We start from the raw sequence: 22,387 nt of genomic DNA, 5'->3' as shown, positions 1-22,387 counted from the left end.
TGTGTTGTTGAGGTGTTTGGTTGCCGCTGTTTCGTATTTCACTTGCAGGGGAAATAGGACAACTTAGAAAATCTAGCCTGGTCTGTGGAAGAGTGCGAAGGAGTTAGACTGGTGGATATTGATAATAATGATGCAGATGAAGAGGTCTGACGAAGCTGTCTACCACCAGGCCATGTCTGCCGTTCACCCCACACACGCTCTGCCCTGCCATGGTTGACGTTAACATTGATCAGCCCCACCGTCCACCCTCCAGGACCCTGCACGCGTTCCCACCTCCCAAGACCCCTTACCTCTCACCATGCCATACTTCCTTTGTGTCGATAGCCAATGTTGTTTTGTGCACACGTGTCTCTGGTTCTGTGTTCCCAGTCTCCTTTGAAATCCCACTTGGTGGCTTCCTCCCTGTGGATCTGCTGCACTGATGAGGGAGGATGGGTGCTCCCCTTTCTCTGTTCTTCATTCAGCTTGGGCCTCCAGATTTCCATCCATGGCCCTGCCAGGCTTGGTATTTCACAGGCTTCCTACATCAGTCTATGGCCGACACATATGTATGGACACCTGTATGGACACATACATTTCCTCATCTACAGCTACCACCAGCATGCAGAAATCCCACTGTCTACCTGCACACTCTTTATTTAACCTAAATGTGATACCATTTTTTAAAAAAGAAACTAAAGGTGTGCATGTGTGTGCACGCGTGTGTGCATGGGTGCATGTGTGCATGCTCATGCATACACATGCTGGTACTGAGGCTTGAACTCAGGGCCACGGCTCTTTCCCTTAGCTTTCTCTGCTCACGGCTGGTGCTGTACCATCTGAGTCACATTTCACTTCTGGCTTGTTGCTGGTTAATTGGAAATAAGAGTCTCACAGACTTTCCTGCCGAGGCTGGCTTCAAACCCACCATCCTTAGATCTCAGCCTCCTTTGTAGCTAGGATGACAGGTGTGAGCCAGTGGTGCCCAGCTCTGAACCTCATTTTTATAGCTGTCTTTCTGTAAAAGAGTATATGCTCTACATTTAAGAAAGCTTTGGCCGAGGGGGGGGGGGTAGGGTGGGAAATGTGGGGGGGGGGAGATGGGAAAGGATGGGAAGGGGAAACAAAGGAGGAGGCAACAATGCTTGATAAGAAATGTACTCATTATCTTGCCCATGTAATTGTAACCCCTCTGTACAGTATGTTCACAAAAAATAAAAATTAAAAAATTAAAAATTAAAAAAATTAAAAAAAAAAGAAATGTACTCATTATCTTGCCCATGTAATTGTAACCTCTCTGTACGGTATTTTCACAATAAAAAAAATTTAAAAAGATTAAAAAAAAGAAAAAGTGAAAAAAAAAGAGAAAGCTTTGGCTCAGTAAATCAATGGCTTAATTTCTCTCTCTATAGATGGATGTAGAGGAGCCTGTCATCAGCTGCTTCTTTAAAGTCCTACTTCTTGGGCTGGGAAGGTGGCTCAGTGGTAGAGCGCTTGCCTTGCATGCCTGAGGCCCTGGGTTCGATTCCTTAGCACCACATAAGCAAAAAGAAAAAAGCCAGAAGTGGCGCTGTGGCTCAAGTGGTAGAGCGCTAGCCTTGAGCTGAAGAGCTGAGGGACAGTGCCCAGGTCCAGAGTTCAGGCCCCATGACCAGACCCCAAAATAAATAAATAAATAAATAAAATAAAGTCCTACTTCTTGTGGAACTTGATGTAAAGGCAGTTTGTCCTCGCTAGCAGCCCTGGGGGAAATCCAGGCATGAGGAAAGAAAGGCAGACGTGACAGCAAGTGTCAGAGGCAGGATTTGAACCTGGGTTTCTCCCAGGAAGATCACTTGCCTAGCTGTTCTGTTGCCTAAAACACAGCTATGTGGTTTTGACAATACATTCCAGCCACTGGGGTGAGAATTTGTGTTTTCCCAAAGCAATGTAGGTGCTTATTAATAATTTAACATGGAGATTCTTTGATCTTGATGGTCCTGTTTTTTTTTTTTACATAAAGAAATACTTTCTCCAGTATTTGTCCAAGAGGAACCCCTTGTGAGTATGTCTTAGATTCTGCTCTGAACATAACAAATTCAATGCTATTCCTTGCCATTTTCCCACTACATTCCAGAAGGAGCTATGAAGCTTATGTTTGTGGTTACCACTCTTCCTGTCTTCCATCATCCAGTCAAATAAATGGAAGAGATGAAGGAAGAATGTTTTATTACCTTCATGTTCTGTGCATACAGAACTCCTTCCTTCCTTCCTTCCTTCCTTCCTTCCTTCCTTCCTTCCTTCCTTCCTTCCTTCTTTCCCTCTTTCCTTCCTTTCTTCCTTCCTTTCCTGCCTCCTTCCTTCCCTCCTTCCCTCCTTCCTTCCTTCCCTCCTTCCCTCCTTCCTTCCCTCCTTCCCTCCCTCCTTCCTTCCTTCCTTCTTTACTTCTTTCCTTCCTTTCCTCTTTCCTTTCCTCCCTCCTTCTTTTCCTCCTTCCCTCCCTCCTTCATTCCTTCCTTCCCTCCCTCCCTCCCTCCATCCTTCCTTCCCTCCTTCCTTCCTTCCCTTCTTCCTCCCTCCCTCCCTCCTTCCCTCCCTTCCTACCCTCCTTCCTTTCCTCTTTCCTTCTTTCCTTCCTTCCTTCCTTCCTTCCTTCCTTCCTTCCTTCCTTCCTTCCTTCCTTCCTTCCTTCTCTCCCTCCCTCCCTCCTCCTTCCTTCCTTCCTTCCTTCTTTCCTTCCTTCCTTCTTTCCTTCCTCCTTTCCACCCTCCTCCCTTTCCCATCACCCTTCCTTTCTTTCTTTTTACTTTTTTGAGGTAAGGTTTCTCTATGGCCTCAAACCCCTCAATGCTGTCACCTCCTGGGATCACAGGTATGACCACACACTCACACACCTGGGATTTCTCAACCTGATCAACATTGCACATGGTACTTATGGAGAGGAAAAGGTAACAGACAAGTTTTCTCTCTTGCCTTGCCTGCCTCACCCCTCCAGCCAAACTCAGACTGACCCCCGTCCTGACCCTAATTCTGGATGCCAGGGCCTCCTTTCCTTTCTGTCCTGGCCTGCTGACAGCATGTGCCATACCTGTGCCCACATCAACTTGGAAATGTCCAAAGGCCAGGACTCTGTCTTAGCACTGAGATTCCCAGCCTTTGGTTCATCTTGGAGCATACTGGGACCTGTTACGGTCCCTACCAGATGTGTGAATCAATCAGCGAAATAATTAGCTCTCTGCAAGCACCTAAGAGATAGCACCAGGCCCTGCATCCAAGCTCCTGGCACATTCTCTCTGTCTCTCTCTCCCTCCCCCCCCCTTTCTCGCTCTCTCTCTCACACACAATTAGCTCTCTTCTAGGAAGGGACAGTCAATTTGGAATTTTTTAGAACTGAAATATTAGTCCTTGTGACTTTATTCTCTGGAAGTCTGAGTTATAAAAGGTTACTGGCATCCAGATTATTAAAACTTCTGGGCAAGTTGAGCCCTGGTGGCTCACGCCTGTTATCCTAGCTACTCAGGAGGCTGAGATCTGAGGATCACAGTTCAAAGCCAGCCTGGGCAGGAAACTCCAAAAGACTATTATCTCCAATTAACTAGCCAAGACAGGAGTGGATCTGTGGCTCAAATGGTAGAGTACTATAGCCTTGAGCCAAAAAGCCAAGGAAAAATGCAAAGCTCTGAGTTCAAGCCCCAGTACTTGCAGAAATAAATAAATGAATAAGAATTTGAGGAATCTCCAGGCTTCCTTTGATCACATGCACACTTTGCATCTGGATATTTGACTTGCATAGCAATTATTCTTCTGGGAAATAATCCAGGCACCCCTGTGGGTACACCTTCAGCAGAAACGGATGAGCCTGTGTTAACCTGGGGAGCTAAATATAACCGAGTGGAAGAGAAATCATACGGTGGATAAGAGGGAAAGCACACATTATTTTTTTCCATCATCAATTGCAAATTTACATTTGATAATTCTGGCTGTTCCTTAATCAAAAATGATTATCTTCCTTGATTAGCAGTATGTTTTTAAGGAAAAGGAATGCTAATTAGTTTGCTATCAATCTGTTGAAGGTGTGTGCAATTAAAATTAGAGGAAAAGAAAGCTGCAAATGATTCAAACACTGAAATGTGGTTACTAAATATTGAAGGAGTTCCTCAAATTGAGTGAAATTCTAAACTTCTTGAAAGACTTCTTTAAAAATGGTTGGAAAAGCAGGACACCAGTAGCTCATGCCTGTAATCCTAGCTACTCACAAAGCTGAGGTTTGAGGATCCTAGTTCAAAGCCAGCCTGGGCATGGGTTCTTAGCACCATGTTACCAGCAAACAGCGGAAAGTGGAAAAGCTGCACAAGGCCACGAGGCCTTGAGTTCAAGCCCCAGTACCAGCACACAAACAAAAAAAAATTATCTGTGAAATCTTAGTAGACACTAAAAAGTTGGATTCACATTTTTATCATGCCTATATGCAAAAGGGAAAGCAAATCTCTACTTTGGGCATCGATACTCATAATACTAGGCTATTCTAAGGTAATTTATTTCCCTACCTTAAAAAAGTCACAAGCTATGCATAATGCCTATTTCTGATTAGATCGTTTCAGACCTGATACTTTGCTTTCTCCAAGCTTGGGAACATGTGTGTCTGCCAGTACTCAGGACCTCCTGCTCTCGCTTGGCTTCGTAGCTCACGGCTGGCGCTCTACCACTTGAGCCACAGCTCCACTTCCGGCTTTTGCAGGTTAATTGGAAATAAGAGTCTTGTGAACTTTTCTTGTGAGCTGGCTTCGAGCCATGATCCTCAATAATCAGCCTCCCGAGTAGCTGGGATGACAGGCGTGAGCCCCGGAACCCAGCTTTCTTCACCTGGAAATAAAACCAAAGCCATGATCAGTAACAGTGCATTGGTTTCTCCAATAATAACATCTGAAAATGTTTGCTTCTTGGAAAATCAAACTGCCTAGGAGTTATTTTTCCACTGTAACTATTTTCCAGGGCACAGTTAGTAGTGTTAATTTTATCCATTGGTATCCAATGGATCGCTAGATCATTCTCTTCTGAAACTAGACTTCTGTACACACTGGACAATAGCTCTCTGCCATCCAAACACCCCCGCCCTGCAGCTGCAATCATACGCTACATCCAAGGCTGACTTCTCTATGTAAGTGGAATCTTGGAGTGTTTGTCATTTTGTGACTGGTATTACTTAGCCCAATGTACTCAGAACCCTGTGTGTGTGTGTGTGTGTGTGTGTGTGTGTGTGTGTGCGCGCGCGCGTGTGCACGCACAAAACAGTATGCATTCCTTCTTTTATAAGTCTGAATAAAGGTTCACCATTATGCACAGACCAGTTTCATTATCCACACCTGCGTTGTTGGGTGTCCAGATTACTTCGACCTCTTTGCTATCCTGAAAACTGCTGTCAGAAGCCTGGCCCTGAAGTCAGGAGCCGGGCTCCTCAGAGTCAGACCCGTATGGGGATGCGCAGACTGCAAAGCAGCGTTCACTCTTACCTTAAACCCACACCCATGAACTGCAGCTACAAAAGGCCAGTGAATGCACTTAACTTCCTGTTTTCATAGGCTGGCTGGGTCTAAACAGGTTTTCAAGTTCTAACTAATTGTTACACCATTTTTATGCTGAATTTAAATATTCAGTAAAGATTGTATTTGTTCTGAATTTGTATGATTCATTAAAACCCATGGTTTTCATTACAGTAATATTTAGAGGACTAATTATCTCTGAGAAATCACAGCGTACAGAGCAATTTAAATGTCACTCCCAGTACAGGTTAGCAGTGAATTTACTTATTAAATTATGAATGTTTTACCTTATGCTAGCCACTGGATAATTAAAAATGAACATAACACTTAATTTTAAAGACATAAAAAAAGACACCATGGCAGTCAACGCCTTATATCAACAACTCGGGAAAGTCTTTACTCTATTTTCCTTTGTTTTTCCTTCCTTCCTTCATCCCTCCCTGCCTTCTTCTCTCCTTCTCCTCCCCTTCTTTTTTTCGGTGTCCCTCTAGATATCTCAGGCTGGTCTCAAACTAGAGACCCCCCTGATTCAGCCTCTCAAGTACCGGGATTGTGCTCAGCTGAGGTCAATTTTAGACAATTGGAAACCTCTCCTGGAAATCAATTGTTTTAGAGTTATGGTTTTGAAGTAATACTTTTAAAATAATTTTTACAATGTTAGACTCCATTTTGAAGCTGAAGGAACACTGCAAGTTAGCAAGTTTTATTCCCCAAAGTGACTTATTTTGTAGGTTAGACAATGATAACACAGTATTAAGTTGAACCGTATATTACAATTTTGATAGACAAAAAGATGGTAATTTGACAATTTCATAATTTTAAAGTATGCTATATGAGAGGCTTTTAAAATTCATCATCATCATCATCATCATCATCATCATCATCATCATCATCATCATCATCATCATCATAATGTATCAGTCCTGGGACCTGAACTCAGGGCCTGGGCACTGTCCCTGAACATCTTTTCCTTGAGGCTAGGTCTCTAGCCCTGGAGCCACAGTGCCACTTCAGGCTTTTAGGTGTTATGTGGAGATGAGAGTCTTGGGAACTGCCCCACCCAGGCTGACTCCAAACCAGGGTCCTCAGCTCTCAGCCTCCTGCATAGCCGGGGGTACAGGTGTGGTTGCAAGCTAGTATTAAAAGCTCTATTTCTGTACATTTAATAGAGATTGTGTTCTATTTATCTTTGTGTCCGACTCGTGTGCTGTCTGGGTGCTGGTCTAGCTTTTCTGCTCACGCTTCTGAGAGAGGAAAATCTGGCTGAGCACAGTGCCAGCCCTGTGTTTGTTGGCATCCCCTTCCTGTCCCCTGCCTGAGGACAGATTGGTCAGGAAGGCTGCTGGCCCCAAGTCCACCTCCAAAGGGCTTGGGAGCAGGCCAGGCACCTGGGTGATCGGTTATTTCATCTAGAGGTGGAAGACATGGAGACTGGTACGGGCAGGCCCCGCCCAGGCCGCAGGCCCAGGAGCACCTGCCCCACTGCTCAAGCCTCCTACATTTCCTCCTCTTTGGTGAAGGGCTAAGTGACACACACACACACACACTCACACACACACACACACGCACACACAATGCACATGCACACACGCACACACAATGCATGCACATGTACGCGCACACACACACACACACACACACACACACACACACACATGCACACATGCACAGACACTGGGGCTGAAAATGTTTCGTTAGCAGTTATGCAACCTTATGAAAAAGCACAGTGCTCTCCCAATTGGATGTATTATACATTGAGGACATTTGTTACGGCTGGTGCTTCCTTTCCCTCAAACACAAACTTTAATGCTTTTTTTTTCCAGGTTGGATTTGAGGTGGTAGATGGAAATGAGGGGCAAAGTAACACTATAAGACCAAAAACAAACAAACCGGGGTGGACAGATTCTATTCTAAAACGCAATCTGCATCAGAAAGAGGAGAAATAACAGTGTAGTTTTTTTTTTTTCACAGTTCAAGCCCAAGGCATCCAAATACAATTCAGCTAAACGCAGTATGATGCAGTGGTGTTCATTTACACATGCAGTGTGTAATTACTGAGCATTAGTTATTACTGCCATCTTCTCTGTGGGTGCCCAGGGAGGAGGGGTCCCAGTCTTGCCCCTAAGAGGATTACCGATACAACTAGCATGGAAAATTTCAACACAGGTGCTGAATCCAGGACACAGGGGAAAAAAATGCTTTGATGCCTGTCATCCTGGCTACTCCGGTGGCTGAGATCTGAGGATCAAGGCTCAAAGACAGCCTGGACAGGAAAGCCCACAAGACTCATCTCCAACTGACCAGCAAAAAGTTAGTGGAGTTGCGGCTCAAGTGGGAAAGTGCCAGCCTTGAGTGAAAAAGCTAAGGGACAGGCCCAGGCCCTGAGCTCAAGCCCCAGTATGGGTACACACATGCACACATGCTGCAGGGATAAGAGAGGGTCTTATGAGCGCTGTAGAAAAGCAAACCTTGAACTAGATCCTCAAGCTGAGGAGTGAGCAGGGCAAAGCTAACCAGGTACTGCTGGCTCAGACCTGAAGTCCTTGCTACTCAGGAGGCTGAGAGCTGGATGATCAAAGATGGAGGCCAACCTGTGTAGAACAGTCCGTGATACTCCATCTCCAAAAAAAACAGAAAACCACAGGGCTGGGGGGGCGGGGGGGCTCAAATGGTAGAGCAATAGCCAGAGGGTCTGAGTTCAAACTCTAGTACTACCAAAGAGGAGGAGAAGGAGAAGGAGGAGGAGGAAGAGGAGGCAGTGGAGGACCTTGTACCTTTATCCCAGCTGAAGTCAGGGGTGAGAACAGAGAGGGAAGGCAAGGCAACAGGCTGGTTGCTGCTGCCATATGCCAGAGTCTATATTCACGTTATCAAATACTTGTAATGATTGTGTTTCCCAGTTTATGGGTGAGCAAACTGTGATTCGATCAAAGTCCTAGAGGATTCAGGCCCTAGGCGCCGTCCCTGAGCTTTTTCGCTCAAGGCTGACACTCAACCACTTGAGCCACAGTGCCATGTACAGCTTTTTAAATTGGAGGTACATCTCATGAGCTTTCCTGGCTTGGCTGGCTTCAAACCAGGATCCTCAGATCTCAGCCTCCTGTGTAGCCAGGGTTACAATGTGAGCAAAGCACCAGAAGTCCTTGGGTCCTGGTTGTTTCTTACTCTGTCAGCTACCGCGCCCTGCACATAAACCAGGAATCTGCTGTGGTTAAATATTCACAGCCCCTTGCTATCCAATATGCATTTTTGTTAAAGCAACAGACTACCGAGTGGCTCATGTAGCCCAGTTTATGACCTGTCTGTAGGAAATGTTCGCCCATCACTGGCAGATTTCTGTTTTTATTAGGAACATACAACTCTTGCCTTTACCTGGCCTCCCGTCTTCCAGAAAAGCCCACACATTTGGGCTTCCTGGTTCTCCAGGCCCATAATTGATAAAAAGTACTGTTGATGAAGACCTCTCCTGGTGTGTGTGTGTGTGTGTGTTTGTGTGTGTGTGTGTGTGTGTGTGTGTGTCCCTCTAAACTGACGTGTACAGGGTAAAAGGGCCAGGTTTTTCCTGATGCTTTCTTTCTATTTTCTTATTATGAAATGGATGGCATTTCTCAGAAATTATTCCCTTAGGAAAGTGAAAATTAATCAGCTTTCTGCCAGTTAATTGGAAGAAAGAGTCTTTGGGATTTGTCTGTTTGGGTACGGATCCTCAGATCTCAGCCTCCTGCGAAGCTAGTAGGACAAGTGTTTCTGCTTGGTGGTGTTTATTACAAGTCTCACAGTCCTAACTGAACAGGTTGTGATTCCCTTCCTGAGTCAAGCACCATGTACATTTGTTTAATCAAGAATGGGGATTAAAAGTTCAAAGCCTTGGTATACCATGAAAAAAGTTTGTAGAAATCACTGTCATCGTTGAGTCTTATTAAATAACACTTAGAAAGACAATATTGAGGACTGGGAAGGTGGCTCACTGGTAGAATGCTTGCCTAGCATGCATGAAGCCCTGGGTTTGATTCCTCAGCACCACATAAACAGAAAAGGCCAGAAATGGTGCTGTGGCTCAAATGGTAGAGCGCTAGCCTTGAGCTGAAGAGGTGAGGGACAGCGCCCAGGCCCTGAGTTCAAGCCCCAAGACTGACAAAAAAAAAATGTTTTTGAAGATAGTATCAAACTACTGAAGGAAATGCATAACTAGCAGTCGCCTGGGAGCTGAGTTCCTCTACCCCTGCCCTCTTGTCCACGCAGTCCACGCTGTCCATGCCGTCCACACCATCCACGCCATCTACGCCGTCCATGCTGCCAGCCTCTCACCCTCTGTGTCTGGGCCGTGGTGATGGCTCTTCCACGGCCTCCTCCTCAGCCCCCCGATCCCATCACCAGCCCCCACGGCCTCAGCCCCCAGATCCCATCACCAGCCCCCACAGCCGCGGCCGCACCCAGTGTCACAGTCAGGGCGGAAGACGGGCCGGCCACTGCTGGGTGTTGTGCCCAGCAGAGGTAGGCTCTGTCGATCGGGACACAGCAGACAGGACCTGGTCAGGATGCTCTTGGTATGTCGTCACTGCCATGGGCATGACCAATGACTCAGCAGTGACTCACGTACTAGAAGATGGGATTCCATGAGGTGTGGAAAGGCCTGGGCTCGAGGATGCCTGTATCCTCCAATGCTTCCCGGCCAGGGCCTGGGGCGGTCAGCCTCATGGGCTCCCTGCTACTCCACACCCACAACCCTGTCACCCACTTTGTTTATTTTTAATGCCTGGGCTTGAACCCAGGGCCTCACAAACCTCCCTTAGCTTTTTTGCTCAAGGCTGGTGCTCAAGGCTGCCACTTGAGCCACAGCTCCATGTCCAGTGTTGGGCGGGTTACTTGGAGGTAAGCGTCTCATGGATTTTCCTGCCCTGCCTGGCTTTGAACCACGATCCTCAGATCTTAGCCTCCTGAGTAGCTGGGATGACAGGCATGAGCCACAGTGCCTGGCTTGTGCTGTATGTGCTGTTCCAGGCATTCCAGGACTCACCACAGGCCTATGAGGGATGTGTCTCTGTTCCCTTCTTTTTCAGAGTGTAGCATTATCCTTGAGTCCAGGTGGAGTACCAGAGCTGGTATTCAAGCTCAGTCTGTCTAGCTCCTGATGAAGGAAGGGAATTAGCACTTAGCGCTGGCCCTGGAATAGAGTTGGTACTCAATAAACAGATGTTAGGCAGACAAAACAACTCCTTAGACTGTCTCAAGAGGTTCTCTCCTAGCTTGATTCCCTTTCTCCCCACCAGCTTCTCCACTTTTCAAGGCTCACTTCTCCAATCTTGAAGGCTCAGTAAACAAGGTTGGGAGGTAAAATTATTAGGGGTCAAAACTATGAGCTAAGTGACTGCGACCTGGTCCATCGCTTTGAACCTTGAGCCTCTGAGCCTTACCCAGCCAAGGGCTGTGTCCACCTGTGGGTGAGGTGACCGTGAGGGCTGGCTACACTGTGACACAGGCAGTTGTCATGGAAACATAACAAGTGCTACCGACTCATTTTACAGCTCTCCATCACAGTGTGTGTCCAGGTAGCTTGTTAGTGTTTGTTTGCCTCTCACACAGCGTCAACCCAGGGAGGATTTATCTGGGCTTATAGCAGTAGAGGGCTTGTCCCTGGCTGACATCTCATCACTGTGTGCCGGCGGTGAGCTACGAGAGAGGGTGGCAGCGCCTCGCAGCTCACCTGGGAGGAGCCAGGGCCAAGAGAGCTGGGGAGCAGTCAGGTCGGACATGTCTTCCTGGGGGTGGCTCCCAGGGATGTGGGGTCAGGACGAGACACATCTTCTCCCAGCAGCCCCTTCCCCTCCCCGCATTGCCATGCCGCAGACCATGGACCTTTCAGGGGAGAGTCACTGACGAAGCCAGAGCAGGTGCAGCCCTGATCCGAGCCTCCAGGAACTGAGCCTGCCGGGAGACACCTCACATTCAGACCAGCACGAGAGCTGAGGAGCCCTCAGAAGGGCTGGCAGTGGAGAGGAAGGCTGAGGGGTGTGGAGTGCTCACGCATCACGCACACCCCAGAGTTCCAACTCCCAAGGTTGCACGGTTAATCCAATAGCTGCTAGAGTGCGGTCAGAGCTATTTGCAGCAGGTTTTGAGCTCCTCTAGGCCCCACTTAAAACTTGGGAGTTGAGTGGCCAAGTTCTTTAGGCATCAGCTCAGCCGGAGACTTCTGTCCTCTGGCAATGTAGTGGTGAAATAGAACTGCTTGAGTTTCTGGGATGTGTTTTCCCTGAGAATCAGAATATTTGCAATCCAGAAGGCCCTGGTAACCTGGACTTTGTGGACATGATTCATAACCAGCCCCAAGGCACCCAGTTCTGAAAAGGAGCATCCAGCTTCTCAGGCAGAAAATTAATCCAAGTCTTAATAATTAACGAGAAAGTACAAATCCTAATGAAGGGAACGTGCGCTTTGTCCACCAAGTTGAAAAGAGGAGAAGAAGGCAGAATAAGCATCTCTTTGTCATCAAGTGGCTCTCAATTTCCTTCAAGAGAACCTTCTGGGTTTTGTGACCCAGGGAAGGCTTCCTTCCTCATCTGATCTGTGGGATACAAAAAGAGGTGGTGGTGGGAGGATGGACAGGCTTTACACAAAAGGTAAGCACTGAAAGTACACAGAATGTTCTAGAATATTTCACAAGAGCGCTGGAGTCTTCAGAGCTGGGGTCCTTGGCTGGAGGAAGGAAGTCTTTTGGCTTCCTTCCCATCCATTGCTTCAGTCACTAGGGCTTTGCACATTTTGATTCTGAATAAGGCTGAAGTCTCTCAGATAAAAATACGAAGGGAGAAGAGAGTCGAAAATTTTATTTTAGCAAAAAAACAAGGAAGGAGAAAGCTGTAAGTGTTTACATTCAAAACTTAGCTTCCTGGTTACCAAGGCAAAGAGAAAAACATGGTGGATTATGTAACTCCTTTCTTTCTCTTTTCCAAGAGAAGAAAATGGCAATTATTTGGGAGACGCCCCTCTTTCCTCTCTGCCTTCTGAATCTTCTCCCCGGTTTTGCGGGGAGCCCCGGGCAGGATGGGGTGATGGTCTTCAGTAAGAGGCCTTGTGAGCCACAGCTCCACGGGCATTGAAGGACAGGACTTTCCTCTCTTATACACCCACACCCACATCCTCACCCACACGCATTCCTGCCCAGGGTGTGGCGCCCAGAGAGGTAGGGCCAGACAGGAGCCACCATCAGGCTGCCATCCCTCTATCCCCACTGGTGTGACATGAACTCCCTTTGAAGCCTGCCCAGCCTGGCAGGCGGATCTCCTGCCCATGGGGGCAGGGGAGGGTGTGGGCAGGCACTCATGAGGCCCCAGAGGAGCCCTGGGGGAGGTAGGGAAGGTCTAGACTGCATGTGGAGAGCAGAACAACAGGTCCAGTTAAGCTCTGACAGCTCACACCAGTCATCCCAGCTCTTCAAGAGGCTGAGATCTGAGGGTCACAGTTCAAAGCCAGCCTGGGCAGGAATGTCTGTGGGAAGCTTATCTCCAATTAACCAGCAAAATGCTGAAAATGGAGTTGTGGCTCTAGTGGTAGAGCACAGGCCATGAGCAAAAGAGCTCAGGGACAGAGGCCAGGCCCTGAAGTTAAGCCCCAGGATTGGCGCGCGCGTACACACACACACACGTAAAGAACAAACAATAGGTTCTTAGACTTGTGCTGTGTAAACACAACAGCTTCATGAGAGGCTTGTGGCTCTCCGAATGCCACCTTTGATGTGGGACTGCTTCCTCAAGGGTCCTCAAAACAAGCTCCCAACCAGCCACCAAGTGGGGCTTTGGCTGAGTCGCACCAGGCTGGCTTTACACCCTGAAAGTTTGAAATTCCTTTGAAGTTAGCAGATTATTAGGAAATCACTTTCCAAGTCATAGGAGTGTTAGCTTTAGATTTTGCCTAACAGCTCTGGGACAGAAAACGAGTTGACTAATTCTCTAAGGTTTACCAAGGGGCCAGAGCTGCTTTCCAAGGCAAACAAAAATAATAATGTCCATGAGCGTCAGAAAATAACCCAGAGGTCTCATGGGCCTGCCAAGGTGATCTTTCCCTCTGAACGATTCAAGCCCTTCCAGAAGTTTCTAACAGTTCTGTGCCTCAACGTAGCTCTATATCTTAATAATCTTAGCCTAGGGGTAGGGTTTTTATCTGGGTTGTTTTGGGTGCCTGTCCTGAGGCTTAGACTCAGAGTCTCACACTCTCGCTTGGCTTTTCCACTCAAAGCTCCATTTCAGGCTTTTTGCTGGTTCCTGGGTGGTTCGAGTCTCATGGACTTTCCTGCCTGGACTGGCTTCGAACCTTGATCCTCAGATCTCAGCCTCCTGAGTAACTGGGATGACAGGCGTGAGCCCCATACCCAGCAGGGAGTTCCTTTAAATAAGAACGTTGGGGTTGGCTTTTCACTAACCTCACCACTTTGGTGGTGGCTCAGCCTGGGTTGTCGGCGTCCTCTAGGAGGGGGCCGGTCTTCTGCTTCTCCTCAGCTGGGGACCATGTCTTCTGCCTCCTCAGCTGCTGCAGGTGGGTTCGGGTTTGGACGGAACACACAACCGTGAGGTGACAATGTCTGGTGCTCAGCATCCCTGGGTTTCAGACCCCGAGTCCACCACGCTCTGCAAGTCGCTTGCTTTCAGGGCGTTGGTGAGCACACCTGTGTCTACTCCTCCATCCACGCCTGTGTCCATCCACACCTGTGTCCACTCCTCCATCCACACCTGTGTCCACTCCTCCATCCACACCTGTGTCCACTCCTCCATCTACGCCTGTGTCCATCCACACCTGTGTCTACTACTCCATCCACACGTGTGTCCACTCCTCCATACACACCTGTGTCCACTCTTCCACCCACACCTGTGTCCACTCCTCCATACACACCCGTGTCCATCCACACCTGTGTCCACTCCTTTATCCACACCTGTATCCACTCCTCCATCTATGCCTGTGTCCATCCACACCTGTGTCCACTCCTCTATCCACACCTGTATCCATTCCTCCATCCACGCCTGTGTCCATCCACACCTGTGTCCACTCCTCCATCTACGCCTGTGTCCAGTCCTCCATCCACACCTGTGTCCACTCCTCCATCCACGCCTGTGTCCATCCATACCTGTGTCTACTACTCCATCCACACGTGTGTACCACTCCTCCATACACACCTGTGTCCACTCCTCCACCCACACCTGTTTCCACTCCTCCATACATACCTGTGTCCATCCACACCTGTGCCTACTCCTCCACCCACACCTGTGTCCACTCCTCCATCTACACCTGTGTCCACCCACACCTGTGTCCACTCCTCCACCCACACCTGTGTCCACTCCTCCACCCACACCTGTGTCCACCCACACCTGTATCCACTTCTCCATCCACACCTGTGTCCACTCCTCCATCTACGCCTCCACCCATGCCTGTGTCCCGTGTCCTCACTGGGATAGAATCTCTCTTCTGGATGATAAAGACACTGCAGCTTCTGGAACAGTCACTGCCCTGACCTTTCCACAGATCGCTGCAGACCGCCCACAGCAGACAAACTGGAGCATAGCAATGCGTGGACAAGTGTTTGCATGGCAATGTGTGGACCAGCATTTGTGTGGCAAAGTATGGACCAGTGTTTGCATAGAAAAAGTAGGAGCGTGGACAAGCATTTGGATAATAATGTGTGGACAAGCGTTTGTGTGGCAATGCATGGACAAGCGTTTGCGTAGTAATGCATGGATCAGCGTTTGTGTAGAAAAATTGGGAGGTGTAGAAGTTGTCCTCACCCTGGAGCACTTGCTGGCTCATACCTGTAATCTTACCCACTCAGGAGGCCCAAGTCCTGGAATTGAGATTCAAAGCCAGCCTGGTCAGAAAATCCCATGAGAGTCTTATCTCCATGGAACACCAAAATGCCAGAAGTGAAGGTGTGGCTCAAGTGGTAGAGCACCCATCTTGGATGAAAAAGCTAAGGGAGAGTTTGAGGCCTTGCATTCAAACTCCAGTACCCCAAAAGATGGTGTATGTGTTGGGATTCAGATTATTGTTGAATGCACCTGGCTTGTTCGAATTATGACACAATAGCCTGTTGCTTGCCCAGACAATTGTGTTCTCCATTTAATTTCCCAGCTTTGAATGAAGTCTTTTTTTTTTTTTTTTGGGTCCGGTCGTGGGGCCTGAACTCTGGGCCTGGGCGCTATCCCTCAGCTCTTCGCTCAAGGCTAGCGCTCTACCACTTGAGCCACAGCACCACTTCCAGCTTTTTCTGCTTATTTGGTACTGAAGAATCGAACCCAGGACTTCATGCAAGCAAGGCAAACACTCTACCACTGAGCCACCTTCCCAGCCCATGGGTGAAGTCTTTGGTAATTTAAAATGCCCTTCCCTCCACTCGAGTGACTTGCCTCTGAGGATGATTGTGCGTGGATTTCTAGTGCCAACTTAAATAAATTCAGCCACTGTTCAGTTATTGTACCATTGCAATGCAGAATCCACACGTGCCATAACTTTAGACCAAAAAACAGTCTCAGTCACAGAGAGATACTCAGGTATCTGTTCATCTGTCCACTGAATAAAAAACATATGAAAATGAATGGGGAATTTATGGGAACAGGTTTCCAAAAGTTAGATAGAAAACAGCACCAGCTAATATCTCCAAGAAGACCATTGATGTCAGTGCCCTTATACGCTCTTCTCGGATAGCGAGTGCCCTTCTATTCCAGTTACAGCTATTTATTACTTAAAAAATTACAGCTTTTAAATGTCTTCTGTCTTATCTATCCATATGATGAGGATCTGCCATCACAAGTTCTTCTTTCAGGTGTTTGGGAAGCCATCTGAAAACAGCCTGTTGTTGAGTGTGCGCATCCTCACGGATTGTGGTGGTGAAGCCATCTGTACTCCTGTGTTCCCGAAAGGCCGCATAAAACACAGCCCGCACTTCACAACTATACAGTATCATGAACTTTGACATCACACTGTTTCTGGCTAGGGTGCAAGCACTAGCTATCTCTATTAATGAGAAATCCACTTTAAATGGAACTTTCTGCAGTGCTCATTTTCTGCTTCTCCGGGTACTGCTCTCTAACTCCCTCCCTCCCCCGCCCCTGTTTGACCAGAAGTGGCTTTTCATAAGATCTTGGGGGTGGGAAGGAGATTTTAGTGAGGATGGCAGTCAGCCAGAGCCTGAACAAAGAGATCTGCTGGTCCTATGCATGTGTCCATCTGTCTGGCCAGCAAGCAGCCTCTAAGTCCACCATCTTGCCGTGGCCTGTCTTCTGTCTTCCAGTAGTGGAGAAGGCCAAATGCAGGACCACGAGGGCAGCCCAGCCAGGATGGCCGGTCCAGCTCTCCTACACTGTATTTATTTTTTGCCTGTGTTGGTCCTGGGGCTTGAACTCAGGTCCTGTGCACTGTCCCTGAGCTTTTGTGCTCAAGGCTGGCGCTCTACTGCCCAAGCCACAGTTCCACTCTGACTTTTTAGAAATTCACTGGAGATGAGGGTCTCATAGACCTTCCTGCCTGGGCTTCTCTGAGCCTCAATCCTCAGAGCTCAGCCTCCTGAGTAGAAGAGCCACTGTGCCCAGCTTGTATTGTAACATTTTGAGGAACTGCACCATTTAAAGCGGCTGCTCCATTTTACAACCCACCAGCTAGTAGGAAGGTTCCAATCAAATGAACCCTTCTAGAACCTTCTCAAAGCATCTCCCTCTCCTCCCAGCATCTAATGGCTAGAACTGGGTCACATGCAACTCCTGGTGTCAAGGGAGGGTGGGAAGGCGAGGATCTAGCCTCTGACCCTCCAATGAGGATACAACCTCTGACCTTCCTGTGAGGATCTAACCTCTGACCTTCCTGTGAGTATCTAGCCTCTGACCCTCCAGTGTGTATCTAACCTCTGAACCTCCTGTGAGGATCTAGCTTCTGACCCTCCAGTGAGGATCTAGCCTCTCACCTTCCAGTGTGTATCTAGCCTCTGACCCTACAGTGTTTATCTAACCTCTGACCTTCCAGTGAGGATCCAGCTTCTGACCCTCCAGTGAGGATCTAGCCTCTGACCCCCCCCCCCCCGGAGTGCAGGGTTGGGAGTGAGGTGGGGAAGGGCATGACTCTCCAGCTGTGCGGCAGGGACCCTGACATCTTTCCTGATGTCAAGGGACACTGATGGCTCATGCCTGTAATCCCAGCTGCTCAGGAGGCTGAGACCTGAGGATTGCAGTTTCAAGCCAGCTGGGCACACAAACCCAAGAGACCTTGATCTCTGATTAACCAGAAAGAAGCCAGAAGCGGGGGTGTGGTTCAGGGAGTAGAGTGCCAGCCCTGAGCAGAAAAGCTGGGCAGGCGTGAGGCCCTGAGTTTAAGATCCAGTCCTGGCACCCAAGAAAATAAGCTACACTCCATCAGCAGGAGGCTGAGGCAGGAGGATGGTGTAAACTCTAGCTTGAAATCAGGCTGGGTCACATCAGAGGCCCTGGCTCCAACAAACCACCCTGGCCCCGGAGGCTTTGTCTCCCAAAGGGATGCTTCCGTGCCAGCCTGGCTTCCTTGTCAGTGCTCCCTGTCCGCAGAGTAACCCATCTCATGTTCTCCCTGCAGAAATAATGAAACGCGGTGGAGTGGATGTCGTGTGGGGTCCTCCACGCAGGAGTGATGTCTGCCTGCTGCCGCCTGGATCTCGGGGAGGGGTAGGCGCATGGCTACCGTGGCCCTCCCTAGCCTCCCCACGTCCCTCCCACCTGCTCTCCCCCCATTGTCCCCCTCTCTCTCCTTCCAGCACAGAAAGGCAGGTAGGATCTGCTCTTCTGTTATATCACCTGTTCCAAGGACGCCAGGCCCAGAGTGATCTAACTCACTTGTCCACTGTGGCTTGCACAGACACGCTCTGTGAGGAATTGTTTTCCAATAGAAAAGGAAGAGAACTGGGAGTCCATTCTCCAGACTCTCATGGCAGATTATCAGTCTGCTGCATGCTTAATGAGACAATCCAACACTTCTTTAGTGCTTTGGTGGCCTCGTGATTCAATGCAATCAATATTTGTGATTGATTACTGATGCTTGGGCTGGGCATCGAAGGCTCATGGATCATTGTGATTCTAAAACAAAATAATAAGGAAAGGAATTGTCCAAGAACTGGGCACAGGTGGCTCACACGGTCACCCGAGCTACTCAGGAGGCTGAGATCTGAGGATCACTGTTCGAAGTCAGCCCAGGCAGGAAAGTCCCTGAGATTCATATCTCCAATTAACCAGCAAAGAGCTGAACATGTGGCTCAAGTGGTAGGTAGAGTACCAGACTCAGCAAAAAAGCCAAAGGAAAGAGCTCTGGCCCTGAGCTCAAGCTCCAGCACTGGCATGCATGTGCCCGTGCATGTGCGCATGCGTGCACACACACATAGACACAGACACAGACACACATACACACAACCACTATATAAAGCGGCTTATTTAAAATGCTACTTGAATGGGTTATGCACTTTGAAGGAATGTGATGGGGGTAGTTATCCAGAGGTAATGACATTTGAGTATTCTCTTTCATCATTGATTATACATATATTTACAATAAATAAGAGTCCAGACGATCACCTCTGTGTGTATATATGTACATTGTATGTGAATATGTATTTGCATACATGAATAAAACCATTTCCCACAACTCCTTTTGGAGTCATTACTATTCTCCTCATTTTACCAAGAAGGAAATCAAGATCTTGAGAGCACAAAACCACTAAGCAAGAACCGAGATTTAAACCCCAGTCTTCAACCAATGAGGTCTCTCTCTCTCTCTCTCTCTCTCTCTCTCTCTCTCTCTCTCTCTCTCTCTCTCTCTCTCTCTCCCCCTCTCCCTCCCTCCCTCTCCCTCCCTCCCTCTCTCTCTCTCTCTCTCTCTCTCTCTCTCTCTCTCTCTGTCTCTCTCTCTCTCTCTCACACACACACACACACACACGGAGCAATGGCAGGAGTGTGTTTGAGCTTTTTCTTTTTTATGGAGTGGAAAGGGATTTTTATATTCCTGCCAATATTGTAAGTTGGTGATGGAGTAGTTCTTTGTCTTGAATGAGAGAAAAGTGTGGACTTGTTTGGATATTTAAAAATTCGACTGAGATTTTTATCTTATTCTAGTTTTTTTAATGATGGTGTTTCTTATTACTTCCCAGGACTGAGGTCTTGATTCTCCTCAGCTGGCTCACTGCTCCATTTCTGGAAATGAGCTCATTGCTTATGGGGCCTGGGAGCACACGTTCACGGGGTTAGCGGGTAGTGTGCACTGACTCTGTGTGTGCATTGTGTGTGTGCCCTGTGTGTATGCACTGACCCTGTGTTTGCACCATGTGTGTGCACTGACTGTGTGTGCCCTGACTCTGAGTGTGCACTGTCTGTGTACATTGTGGGTGTGCACTGACCCTGTGTTTGCACTGTATGTGTGCACTGACTATGTGTGTGCACTGACTCTGTGTGTGCCCTGACTGTCTGTTGTGCCCTGTGGGAGTGCACTGACTCTGTGTATGCCCTGAATGTCTGTGTGCACTAACTTTGTGTGTGCACTGACCCTGTGTGTACACTGACTCTGTGTGTGCCCTGACTGTATGTGTGCACTGACTGTGTGTGTGCACTGACTGTGTGTGTGCACTGACTGTGTGTGTGCCCTGAATGTATGTGTGCACTGACTCTGTGGGTGCACTGACTATGTGTGTGCACTAACTGTGTGCACTGACCCTATGTGTGTGTACTGACTCTGTGTGTGCCCTGACTGTATGTGTGTACTGACTCTGTGTGTGCACTGACTCTGTGTGTGCCCTGACTGTATTTGTGCACTGACTGTGTGTGTGCGCACTGACTTTGTGTGTGCACTGTGTGCGCACTGTGTGTGCACTGTGTGCACAGACCCTATGTGTGTGCACTGACTGTGTGCACTGTGTGTACACTGACTCTGTTGTACAGGGGGTGTACACTGATCCTGTGTGTGTGCACTGACTCTGGGTGTGCACTGACTGTGTGTGCACTGACCCTGTGTGCACTGACACTGTGTGTGCACTGTCTGTGTGTGCGCACTGACCCTGCGTTCACTGACTGTGTATGCACTGACTGTGTGTGCACTGACCCTGTGTGTGCGCTGACTGTGTGTGTGCTCTGTGTGTGTGCACTGACCCTGTATTCACTGACTGTGTGTTCACTGTGTGTGCACTGTGTATGTGCTGACTTTGTGTGTGCACTGTGTGTGTGCACAGACTGTGTGTGTGCACTGACTGTGTGCATACTGACTGTGTGTGCACTAACTCTGTGTGTGCACTGACTTTGTGTGCACTGTGTGTGCACTGTGTGTGCACAGACTGTTTGCGCACTGACTGTGTGTGCACTGACTGTGTGTGCACTGACCTTGTATGTGCACTGACCGTGTGTGTGCACTGACTGTGTGTGCACTGACTGTATGTGCATTGACTTTGTGTGTGCACTGACTTTGTTTGTACACTGACTGTGTGTGCAATGATCCTGTGTGCACTGTGTGTGCACTGACTGTGCATTGACTGTGTGTGCACTGACCGTGTGTGTGTACTGACAGTGTGTGCACTGACTGTGTGTGTACTGACCCTGTGTGTGCACTGACCGTGTGTGTGCACAGACTGTGTGTGCATTGACTTTGTGTGTGCACTGACTTTGTGTGTGCACTGACTGCGTGTGCACTGACTTTGTGTGTACACTGTGTGTGCACTAACCATGTGTTCACTGACTGTGTGTGCACTAACCCTGTGTGTGCACTGTGTGTGCGCTGACTTTGTGTGTGTACTCTTTGTGTGCACAGACTGTGTGTGTGCACTGTGTGGGTGCACTGACCCTGTGTTCACTGACGGTGTGTGCACTGTGTGTGCACTAAGTGTGTGTGCGCTGACTTTGTGTGTGCACTCTGTGTGTGCACAGACTGTGTGTGCGTACTGACTGTGTGTGCACTGACTGTATGTGCACTAACCCTGTGTGTGCACTGACTGTGTGTGCACTGACTTTGTGTGTGCACTGATTGTGTGTGCACTGACCCTGTGTTCACTGACTGTGTGTTCACTGACTGAGAAGAAGAATCTTGGCTGGCAATCAGTCTTCATTTCAATAAACCATTTAAGATTCACAGACAACACCCGTTGCCTTGTTGTCTGAGTGTGACTTCTATTATGTAATGGTCACCACAGCACTGCCAGCCGGTTATTTATAGAAGCAATCTGTCGGCTCGGCCTGGTGGCCACCCTCACCCCCACCGAGAAGCCTGAGGTACGGGGGACGAGGGGCTGGAAAGCACAGCGAGAATCCAGGGTGCTGAAGTTGGGGTGTCTCACATGCACACATCACACACAGACCCCTGGACAAACCTCTGATGCCCCAGGAGCCCCACAAGGCCACTGGGGGCACACGAGACTGCTGGGAGCACATGAGAATGCTGGGGGCACACGAGGCCACCGGGGGGTACACACAGAGTCAGTGCACACACACAGTCACTGCACACACAGGGTCAGTGCACACACAGTCAGTGCACACACAGTCAGTGCACACACAGTCAGTGAACACACAGTTGGTGCACACACAATCAGTGCACACAAAGGGTCAGTGCACACAAAGGGTCAGTGCACACACAGGATCAGTGCACACACAGTCAGTGCATACACAGAGTTAGTGCACACACAGTCAGTGCACACACAGAGTCAGTGCACACACAGGGTCAGTGTGCACAGACAGGATCAGTGCACACACAGTCAGTGCACACACAGTCAGTGCACACACACAGGATCAGTGCACACACACAGCATCAGTGCACACACAGGATCAGTGCACACACAGTCAGTGGACACATAGTCTGTGAACACAAGGTCATTGCACACAGTGTACACACAGTCAGTGAACACACAGTGCACACACAAAGTC

This window comes from Dipodomys merriami, unplaced genomic scaffold (genome assembly GCF_024711535.1).
Source record: "Dipodomys merriami isolate MVZ:Mamm:240054 unplaced genomic scaffold, mDipMer1.0.p SCAF_7, whole genome shotgun sequence".
In the NCBI taxonomy this organism is placed as follows: domain Eukaryota; kingdom Metazoa; phylum Chordata; class Mammalia; order Rodentia; family Heteromyidae; genus Dipodomys; species Dipodomys merriami.
This window is presented reverse-complemented; position numbering follows the sequence as displayed.